Source organism: Mercenaria mercenaria, chromosome 13, assembly GCF_021730395.1.
Source record: "Mercenaria mercenaria strain notata chromosome 13, MADL_Memer_1, whole genome shotgun sequence".
NCBI classification, from domain to species: Eukaryota; Metazoa; Mollusca; class Bivalvia; order Venerida; family Veneridae; genus Mercenaria; species Mercenaria mercenaria.
In genome coordinates, this window is record NC_069373.1 from 23,401,552 (window position 1) to 23,413,411 (window position 11,860).

Here is an 11,860-nt window from a genome sequence, read left to right on the forward strand (position 1 = left end):
GTAGCTCAAAGGTCAAGGTCACACTTAGATGTTAAAGGTCTTTTTTCATGATAGTGCATTGATGGGCGTGTCCGGTCCATATCTTTGTCATTCATGCATGGATTTTAAAATAACTACGCATAAATGTGTGTCACAGTAAGATGACGTGTCGCGCGCAAGACCCAGCTCCGTAGGTCAAAGGTCCTAAACTCGAACATCGGCCATAACTATTCATTTAAAGTGCCATCGGGGGCATGTGTCATCCTATGGAGACAGCTCTTGTTCAGTGTATTTTCAACTTGAATCTTCCAGTTAAGGTTCAACCTGAACCCCTAAAAGTTTTTCTGCAGATGAGTATTCCAGTGATTGTCCTTGCATCTGAATTGAGTTTGTGCTTATGTGAGCATTGATTGGTTTGTTATTGTAGGATGCAGATATAAACATTGCTTTTGTTTTAGATACATTTGGAATCCTACAGTTCTGTTGACACCATTTCTCAACCCTATTGACATCATCTTGGAGAGAAGTGTGAACTTCAGTAACTGTTTTGCCGTAAGCAGACATTGCTGTGTCATCAGCAAACATATCCACAGTAGAGTTACCTGTGTGAAGTGGCAAGTCATTTATGTATAGAATAAATAATAGAGGACCAAGGACAGAGCCTTGGGGCACACCTGCTGAGATATCGTGTGCTTCTGATAGATGACCAGATACAGAAACCTTCTGTTTGCGATTTGTTAAATATTCAAAGTCACTGAAATGATATAACTTTAGTTTGCATAATAAAAGAGAATGATTTACAAGGTCAAAGGCTTTAGTCAGATCTAGGAATATTGTCCCAACACAGGACTTACTGTTTATTGCCATAATACAGTCATCAATTATACTGGTTAGTGCTGTTTCACATGAGTGGTTCACACGAAAACCTGATTGCTTTGAATGTAATAATTTGTTTTCTTCTAAGAAGCTTTTCAAATGTATAGATATTTGACGCTCAATGATTTTAGATAGCACAGGCAGGATTGAGATAGGCCTGTAGTTGTTTTTGTCTGACTTGGATCTTTTCCTGAAAATTGGTGTTATTGTACCCCCCGACAACAAAGTTGTAAGGGGGGGTATACTGGTTTCAGGTTGTCTGTCTGTCTGTCTGTCTGTCTGTCCGTCTGTCTGTCTGTCCGTCTGGCCGTCTGTCCGTAGACGCAATCTTGTGCGCACCATCTCTCCTTATCCCCTTGACAGAATTTAATGAAACTTCACACAAGTGATCAGTACCAACAGTAGTTGTGCATGGGGCATGTTAGTTTCTTTTAGAAAAAAAATTTGCTGAGTTATGGGACTTTGTTTTTTTGTTACTATACTATATACATAGACACAAGCTTGTGCGCACCATCTCTCCTCATCCCCTTGACACAATATAATGAAACTTCACACAAGTGATCAGTACCAACAGTAGTTGTGCATGGGGCATGTTAGGTTCTTTGAGAAAAAAAATTGCAGTTATGGGATTTTGTTTTTTTGTTACTATACTATATACATAGACACAATCTTGTGCGCACCATCTCTCCTCATCCCCTTGACACAATTTAATGAAACTTCACACAAGTGATCAGTAACAACAGTAGTTGTGCATGGGGCATGAAAGGTTCTTTCAGAAAAAAATTTTGCAGAGTTATGGGACTTTTGTTTTTTTGTTACTATACTATATACATAGACACAATCTTGTGCGCACCATCACTCCTCATCCCCTTGACACAATTTAATGAAACTTCACACAAGTGATCAGTAACAACAGTAGTTGTGCATGAGGCATGTTAGGTTCTTTCAGCGACAAAAATTGCAGAGTTATGGGACTTTGTTTCTTGTTAACATACTATGTACATACAGTCTGCATATGCAATCTTGTGCGTGCCTAATCTACCAAACCCTTACACACAATTTAATGAAACTTCACACAAGTGATCAGTACCAACCCTAGTTGTGCATGGTGCATGTTACATTCTTTTAGATAAATATTCTGCATAGTTATGGGAATTTGTTTTTTGTTACTATACTGTATACATACAGTCTATATATCCTGACGTCATGTGTTCTCGACTTACTTATGTTCTCGAGCTAGTCCAATCATGACGTATCTAAACCGCGTGCGTTACGTTTTACGCGTAAGTAAACACCTCAAAATAGTAAACACAAGCGTTTCTGTCATCAAAATATAAAAGTTGTCCAAAATGTTCAGAATAAAGGTAAGTAGCATTCATAATACACTAAAACACAGATTTCGATAACAAAATCTTAATGCAACTTACTTCCATTCACTAAAATCCCGTTAAAATGTTTATTTTTGTCCCAAAGTTGTTGACCTTATGAAATTTTCTAGACCGGAAGTTCCTACGAAAAATTTGCATATTGGATCGAAATATAATTTTCACTGTTATGTATGCGCTACATCAAAATACAGTACTTGCCGTTAGGCAACATGTAAGTATTTTCTGTATCTTGCAGTTAACACCATCCAATAGAAAGCCAGTTTTGAGGCAGTATTCTCCAACTAGCCTTGTAACAGCATACAACATGGTAAAGGATGAGAAAATATCTGTCTATAAAGCAGCTAAGATGCACGGAGTCCCTATCTCCACCCTTAGAGACAGGGTAGCCAACAGAATTTCTGTGGACACCACTAAGTCAGGACCTGAACCTGTGCTTAATATTGACCAGGAGGAGAGGCTTTGTTCCCATATCAAAAGTTTAGCTGAAGTGGGTTATGGTTACACACGGTCGGAAGTTATCAGTTTGGCATCTGATTATGCTGTGGCGTTAGGGAAAAGGACAGTTGACAAGCCATTTAGTCACCAGTGGTATTATGACTTTATGAGTAGATGGCCAGAGCTGAAACTTGTAAGGCCTTCTAGTCTTTCTGAACAAAGAGCTAGATGTGCCAGTGAAACATGCATTTTAAACTATTTCACAGAACTCAATTACATAATGTCCAAATATAACATTAAGGACAACCCACACAATATATATAACATTGATGAAAAAGGCATTAATACAGAATACAAACCCCCAAATGTTATAGCAGGATCAGACTGCAAAGCCCAGTCAGTTATGGCCGATAGGGGCAAAACTGTAACTATTATTGGTGCAGGGAATGCTTTGGGTACACAGATACCCCCATACTTTGTATTTCCTGGGGAGAGGTATTTTGATACCTTAATGTCTGGCAAAACTCCAGGTGCAGATGGGACCATGACAAAGTCAGGATGGTCCAATGCTGATGTCTTTAGAACATACTTAAAGTCTCACTTTATGAAATATGTGCAGGGTAGGGGTGACAACAACGAGCATATTTTGGTGTTGTATGATGGGCACAGGTCTCATTTTTCAGTTGATCTTGTAGATTGGGCTCTTGAAAGAAAAATAGTGTTATTTGTTCTGCCTCCTCATACGTCCCATATTCTTCAGCCGATGGATATTGGTTGTTTCGGTCCTTTGCAGAACCGTTACATCCAAGAGTGTACTGCTTTCGCAAGGATGAACCATCGAGTTGTCACTCGATATGATGTCTGCTCTCTTGCCTGTAAGGCTTATACAGTGGCTCTGAGTCAATCTAACCTGCAAGCTGCATTCAAGAGAGCAGGCATACACCCACTACTCGATGGTTCAACCATGTGTGAGCAGCTTGGTTTAAAGTTAAAACCTTCTACTCTGTATGTAGATGATGTTTGTTCAAGTCAGTCTCCTGTTAAGGCAGGTAACATGCCAGCTGAGATTGAGCCCGTTTTAGGGCAAGATTTCTTTGAAAGTAGATCAGCTAAAGTATGTAAGAAGCTTGTAAAAAAACGGCGCAATATTAGTGATGTTGTTGGAGGTAAGGCACTGGAGGGTCATACTTTTGAAAAGTTTAAAGATTATGTTTCTGAAAGTTGTGTGAAAAAGCCTAAGTATTCCAAATCTTCAAAGGCAAAGTCTGTAAGCTTGAAACAGGTGGACAAACCGGCAAAGAGTGTAAAGAAAGTCACTCAACAAGTATCTCCTCGGCCTGGGCCATCTTGTCTTAATCTGTTGTCAGAAGATTCAGCAGATTCCCAGTCCGAGTCGGGATCCGAACCAGGTGACATCTGCTGTGTTTGTAACAGCTTCTATGTTCCAAGGGAGAAGAGAGATGGGAGCTTGTTTATTGTCAAATGGGTAGGCTGTGATCTTTGTAAGCACTGGGTGCACTTGAAATTCTGCACAGAATTAAGGGTTGCCAGAAAGGACACACCATTTGTTTGCCCTTGTTGCAAAAGCTAATTGAGTAATTCTTTAGTATAAATATATTACTAAAAGTTGTTATGTGGTATATAGTACAGTAGAGAAAAAATCAATAAATTGTGATTATTTGACCTTTACACCATTGCTCTCTTATTATTGTAGCATATACACTACATTGAGAAACTGATTTCCAGGGAATCCTGTGTTTCTAAAAATAGCTCGAGAACATATGACGCATCATTTGGATGCTGGAAAAGAGGTCGCCATTTTATTAAGCATGCTTTGTGGAATTTCCTTCACCAGAAGAGGATTTTTCTTTATTTTTTATTCGGATAAAGGATATATTTAATGATAAGAATGATTTAAAGGTAAGATCTTCACTTATTGCATATTCGTATGATGTTTTGTTCTTAGTAAGTCGAGAACACATAACCCCAGGATACAGTCCACATAATTATGCAATCTTGTGTGCGTCAAATTGCAATGTTCTGTGTCAGTGCATGAGGGGGGTACATTCATCACCTTTAGTGATAGCTCTAGTTTTGGCTACTATGAATTTAGCTGGGAATTTGTCTTTACATATGCTGAGATTTATTATTTTAGACATTGGTTTTGAGATTATATTATTACTTAATTTTATTATTCTGGGTCCATTTCCACCAAGCTCAGTAAACTGTTGACATTGACACATCTAGGTTCCTGAATTCTTTTGAAATGAATTGTTCTGTCACTGGAGGTATTTCGAATGTTTTGTTACTGTCTATTTTTATATTGACAAACTGTTAAACTTTTTTCTAGGCTTGCATTTTCCAGACATTGTGGTGGTTCAGGCCCCATTTTAAATATATTTGAGAAAAATGAATTGAAAGTTTCTGCTGTAGACTGCATATCTAATATTGGGTTACCTGTGTCATCATTTATTTAATTTGTTTGGTGATGGGTAGATTTTCCAGACAAGCTCTTAAGATGTTTCCATAATCTCTTTGGGGGGCCTCCGTGGCCGAGTGGTTAAGGTCGCTGACTTCAAATCATTTACCCCTCATTGATGTGGGTTCGAGCCTCACTCGGGGCGTTGAATTTTTCATGTGAGGAAGCCATCCAACTGGCTTACGGAAGGTCGGTGGTTCTACCCGGGTGCCCGCTCGTGATGAAATAATGCACGGAGGGGCACCTGGGGTCTTCCTCCACCATTAAAGCTGGAAAGTCTCCATATGACCTATCATGTGTCGGTGCGACGTTAAATCCAAAAAAAATAAAAATAATCTCTTTGGGTTTGCTTTGTTAGAATTAATGGTTTTAGTGTAAAATGTTTTCTTTGCTTGACTAGTAAGTTTTTTTACTTTTTGTCTCCAGAGTTTAAATTCAGTTTCATTTTGCGCTTTCTTAGCAGAGTCTCTTGACCTTATTGCATCAGCTATTTCAGTATTAAACCAGTCTGGTTGTTGTTTGTTTAACACGCTTTTGTTTTTCAGGAATATGAGTATTCATTAGATCAAGCAGTATTGTGAGAAAGAAATCTAAGGCATCATCAGGATCATGGCTGATTTTCTAGTTCAAATTCAAACATTTATAAACCTTTAATTTTGTGAAAGACCTTTAAAACTTTTTACTTTGCTGAAAAACCTTTAAAAGCCTTTAATTAACACATTGAACCTTTAATTTCCCAAGAAGCAGTTGTGGTGATTACAGTTAATTGTTGGGAAATTGAATTAACTAATATTTCAATAATGGACTGGAGGATTAAGGATAATATAATGTTGTCTAAGTCTTGAGTTTTTAGCTCGACTATACAAAGTATGGAGAGCTGTCCTACTCAACCCAACGTAGGCGTCCTTCCGCGTCCGCATCTTGGTTAAAGTTTTGATGCACTTTCTCTTTATCTCTGTATTTACTTGATAGATTTGTTTCCAACTTAAAATAGTTATTCCTCATAACCACCACATCATATGGCACAAGGGCTATAACTCTTGCACCAATATTTCTTTAATAAGCCCCCCTTTTTACTCAGAATTTCAGGTTAAAATTTTGATGCACTTTCACTCTATCTCAGTTATTAGTAAATGGATTTGATTCAAATTTAAAATAGTTTGTCCACATCACTGTCCGTCCGTGCGTGTCTGTGCATACATCTGTGCGTGCGTCCGTGTAAATTCTTGTCCAGGCTGTAACTCTGCCATCCATAAAGGGATTTTGAAATAACTTGGCATAAATGTTTACCATAATGAGACGACGTGTCATGCGCAAGACCCCAGGGTTTTTTTATTATTCTATAGCAGAGGCCGAATATCGGCCTCGACCCCCACCCGAGGATTTCCCCCACAGCCAAGGATTTCCCCTACCGCAGTCGAAATTCCCCTACGTTCGAAATTCCCCCCTCCAAAGTCGTAAACAAAGCAATGGAGATTACTCCCAGCGATTTTCCCGACCAAATATCGGACCCGTTCACAATTGCAGAAGGTCTCTCACAATTTTCAATGGGTGTGAAAACCTTTAGAAATAGTAGAAAAATGTTTGAAGAGCGTTCAGTTGGACCCGAGGTTCCGGTTTTGACCAGCGAAAATCGATAAAAACTCGTATCTGACCCGCACATAATATGCCGTGGGCGTCTGCTTGTCTCGCGGTAATACTCTTTGATGCGTAACGAGTTCGAAAGCTCTGCCCCAAAAAAATAATTGTCAATCAAAATCCCAGTGAACTTCATACTGTTTGTCGACACCAGCGTAAGTATGACAGTAGGCGGAGCGTCATATGTTAATTAGCTACTGACATGTCAATCACGCCACACGCCGACTGACACGTGGTTATCATCAGTATGTAATATAGATGATTGATTAACAATGCAGAGTCAGATTATCGTGTTTGTACCTCTTGTTAATTAGCGGTAACAGCTTATGCTGTATTGTGTAATATGTGTTGTTAATTTAAAGTAATTATTTTATGTGCTTGATTCGATTAAATAAACCGGTCGGCAAATTTATTATCTTTGCCGAGGTATTTTGCTAGAGCAAAATAAAATATAAATGTTTTAAGTAATCAGATATTATAAGTATGGAATAGTTCTGGTGAAAAGATGAAATTTCAAACGAGTATTTTATCAAGAATTTTTAATGTTTGCTTTCGTTTTTTCATATTTGTCACACGTTTTCGCGATCGTGATTTTCGGACTTTTTTATCCTTTCTTACAAGATTTTCTAGTACAATTGAAATAAAAAGCCAACAAAAGTATGCATTTAATAATAATATGATGACTCTTGCAAAAGCAACTCTTATTTTAAAGCATTTTTTGTGAATAAAAGCATGTGACCTTTAAATAAACCAGTGTCGCAGGTATAGATTGTTCATTTGCACCACACAGTATGCGGGCAACTGCCACGTCAAAAGCAAAATTACATGGTGTCCCTCTTGGAACTATTATTAGAACAGCAGGGTGGACAAATGCAAGGACATTTGCTAAATATTATGATAAACCTATTGTTGGCAACTTGTAAATATTCAATGATTTGAGCATTTCAACTCTCCCCACCCACCTTGTTACGATGATAAGTGAACATCAGTGCAAGTCCATCTATTGCTAAGTGACAGTGTGTATAGTTGCTAAAAGTTGCAAGAATATGTAATAAAAACATAGTTTAAAGTGTCTATTATGCATAATTGTAAATTCCCCCCGAGTGAAAAAATCCCCCAAAACTGCTCGTCGCGCGCTATTTTCTTCCCCCAATGACAGGCTGGGGCCTCTTCCCCAAGTCGTAAAAAAAACCCCTGGACCCAGACCCCTAGCTCCAAGGTCAAGGTCACACTTAGAGGTCAAAAGTTAACAGGGTCTGTTTCCTGTCCAGTCCATAACACTGCCATCCATGAAAGGATTTTGAAATAACTTAGCATAAATGTTCCTCACAATGAGACGACCTGTCATGCGCAAAACCAAGACCCCTAGCTCTAAGGTCAAGGTCACACTTAGGTTAAAGGTTAGCATTGTCTGTTTCTTGTCCGGTCCATAACCCTTCCATCAATGAAGAGATTTTTAATTACTTGGCACAAATGTTCCCTATATTGAGATGATGTGTCATGTGCAAGACTCAGACCCTAGCTCCAAGGTCAAGTTCACACTTAGAGGTCAAAAGTTAACAGGGTCTGTTTCGTGTCCGGTCCATAACTCTTTCATCCATGATGTGATTTTAATATTACTTGACACAAATGTTCCCCATGATGAGACGACGTGTCATGCGCAAAACCCGCACCCCTAGTTCAAAGGTCAAGATCACAATTTGAGGTCAAAGGTCAACAGGGCTTCTTTCCTGTCCGGTCAATAACTCTCCCATCTATGAAGGGATTTTAATATCAATTGGCACAATTGTACCTCATAATAAGACGATGTGTATTGCACAACTTTCAGACCCCTAGCTCAAAGGTCAAGGTCACACTTAGCAGTCATATGTTAACATGTTATGAACAGGGTCTGTTTCCTGTCCGGTCCATAACTGTGTCATTCATTAAGGGATTTCAATATTACTTAGCACAGGTGTTCCTCATGATGAGAAAACATGTCATGTGCAAATCCCGGACCCCTAGCTCAAAGGTCAAGGTCACAATTGGAGGTCAAAGGTCAATGGGTCTTTTTTCCTGTCCGGTCCAGAACTTTGTCATCCATAACGGGATTACAATATTACTTGGCATAAATGTTCCCCATGATAAGACGACGTGTCATGCACAACACCCAGAACCCTAGCTTTAAGGTCAAGGTCACACTTTGAGATCAAAGATCAATAGGATTTTTTTCCACTCTGGTCTATAACTTTGTCATGCAAAACAAGATTTAAATATCAGTTGGCACAAACATTTCCCTGGATGAGACAACATGTTGTGCGCAAAGCCCCGGCTCTAGATCTAAGGTCAAGGTCATACTTAGAGGTCAAATTCAAGAATGACTTTGTCTGGAGCATTTCTTCTTTATGCATTGAGGGGATTTTAATGTAACTTGGCACAAATGTTCACCACTATGAGACGAATTGTCGCGTGCCAGAACCAGGTCCCTAGGTCTAAGGTCAAGGTCATACTGAGAGGTTAAAGGTCAAATTCAAGAATGACTTTGTCCGGAGCATTTCTTCTTCATGCATGGAGGGATTTTGATGTAACTTGGCAGAAATGTTCACCACTATGAGGCACACTTTTTAGCTTGACTATTCATAGAATAGTGAGCTATTGCACTCGCCCATGCGTCGGCGTCGGCGTCGGCGTCTGCGTCCGCGTCCGCGTCCCGATTTTGGTTAACGTTTTGTATGTAAGCTGGTATCTCAGTAACCACTTGTGGGAATGGATTGAAACTTCACACACTTATTCACTGTGACAAACTGACTTACATTGCACAGGTTCCATAACTCTATTTTGCATTTTACAAAATTATGCCCCTTTTTCAACTTTTGTATTCATTCAATTGACAAGGCTGTTGAATAGTCGAGCGTTGCTGTCCTCCGACAGCTCTTGTTTTAGAATTATGTCCCTTTAAATAGATTATATTGTAACTTTTTTATTACTGGCCGTAGGGAAAAACTGAGACCACTTTTCTGTGGTACAACATGCACGGTACATCCAAATTTTAGGTGTATTTTGATCTATCTCTACCTGGTAAAGAGTTTCTTGTGGATTTAATATTTTATAGATTTTTTTTGATTTTGTTTTTAGGGTTAATTTCACTTTGTTGTTACTATAAATAACTTTTATGATGACATTTGTATGATCGGCTAAAAAAATTCCAAATGAAAAAAACTGTACGTTTTTATATATGCAAATTTTAATCCAAGTGCTTTGTTATATTATATTGTATATATAGTACAATATTGTTTATACATCATTGACAGATATCAGTTCATTATGTTATACTGCAGTAGAGAAAATTAGGTGCCTTCCAGTAGGGGACTTTGTATTGCATGGCAATACTTCATTCACTTGTTTACTATATCATATCAGACCCCTAGCTTCAAGGTCAAGGTCACCTTTGGACATTAAACTTTTCTGGCATATTTTGAACAGACAACTGTAGCATTCTTGGGCACGTTTCGGGGGCATTTGTCACTAATATTGACAACTCTTGTTTATTTATGTCCCCTTTTTACTAAGAATTTAAGGTTAAGCATGCTTAATGACTGCAGACAGACTTTGATATAGTTTTTGTTCGTCAGTGATCAGCAATTTGAAAAGAAAAAATGTAAAGGTCAGATCAAGAAAATGCCGTGGAAGAATTATGACATTTTCTTCAACAAACTATTTTTTTTAAGAAACCAAGTGATATATGTTGATGATGGGAAAAGAAAAGTCTCTGCTACCTATATATATGTGTCAAAGTATGGGACAAATCTGACAGATCTTAGCTATTTGATATGTAGCATTGCCTAGCAGACTTCTACAAAATTTGTTCAAATCATGACCCCCGGGGTCAAATTGACTCCGCCCCTTTGGGTTACTTGATTGTACATAGAAAAATCTTCAAAATTTTCTAAAAATAAACCAGAAGGCCTAGAGCTTACATATTTGACATGTAGCATTGCCTAAAGGACCTCTACAAAATTTGTTCAAACTTGACCCCCCAGGGTCAAATTGACCCAGCCCCAGGGGTTACTTAATTGTTCCTGTCCGGTCCATAACTGTGTCATTCATTAAAGGATTTCAATATTACTTAGCACAAGATTACAAACCACAACATAGGGAACTTTTCTGCCAAGTTACATCATAAATTTGCTAAAAATAAACCAGAAGGCCTAGATCTTAGATATTTGAAATGTAGCATTGCCTAAAGGACCTCTACAAGATTTGTTCAAATCTTGACCCCCCAGGGTCAAATTGACCCAGCCCCAGAGGTTACTTAATTGTACATAGGGAAATCTTCATAAATTTGCTAAAAATAAACCAGAAGGCCTAGATCTTAGATATTTGATATGTAACATTGCCTAGTAGACTTCTACAAACTTTGTTCAAATCATGACCCCTGGGATAAAATTGGCTCCGCCCCAGGGGTTACTTGATTGTACATCGGAAAATCTTCCAAAAAATTTCTAAAAATTATCAGTTTGACATTTGAAACATGTAGCTCATATTACTTGGGTGAGCGATCCAGGTTCATGATGACCCTTTTGTTTAATATAATCGCTTCAAATTTTCAACACCGCTTGAGAAGTAATACAGTTTGAATTATATAATAATTTTAATAATCTATATTGACAAAAATGTAGGCAAGATTCTATAAAAATGGTCGAATTTTCATATAATCACTTGTAAAAATTCAAACAGCGCGATCTTAATTACTTATTTATTTCTGAAAGTAAATAAATGATACATAATATGGTCATAAAATTCAGACTTTTGACCAGAAAGTATAAAAAACAGAATTAAAAATTCTTAAATAATGAAAAAGCGGCAACAATTTATATACATGGAGTAAAACGATTTTTGGCTAACAGATTTCTGTTAGCGCGGCAGAATAGGTTACGTGACCTTGTGAACGTAAATAGAAATGTGGCTTTAGAATAAAGCAGTATTATGTTGTTGCGGTTTTTAATTAAGTTTTAAATGAATCTTTGTACATGTACTTTTTGACACAACACTTTGTAAGATATTCTTCTCTAACAATAATGTAAAT

At 37.9% G+C, this 11,860-nt stretch overlaps 1 protein-coding gene across 8 annotated transcripts in view; it reads left to right on the top strand.

Annotated features, from left to right (window-relative positions):
• Window positions 1–11,860, top strand: part of LOC123529339 (bromodomain-containing protein DDB_G0280777-like) — a 272,760-nt gene that overhangs the window by 10,282 nt on the left and 250,618 nt on the right. The gene's annotated exons all lie outside the window — the stretch shown is intronic.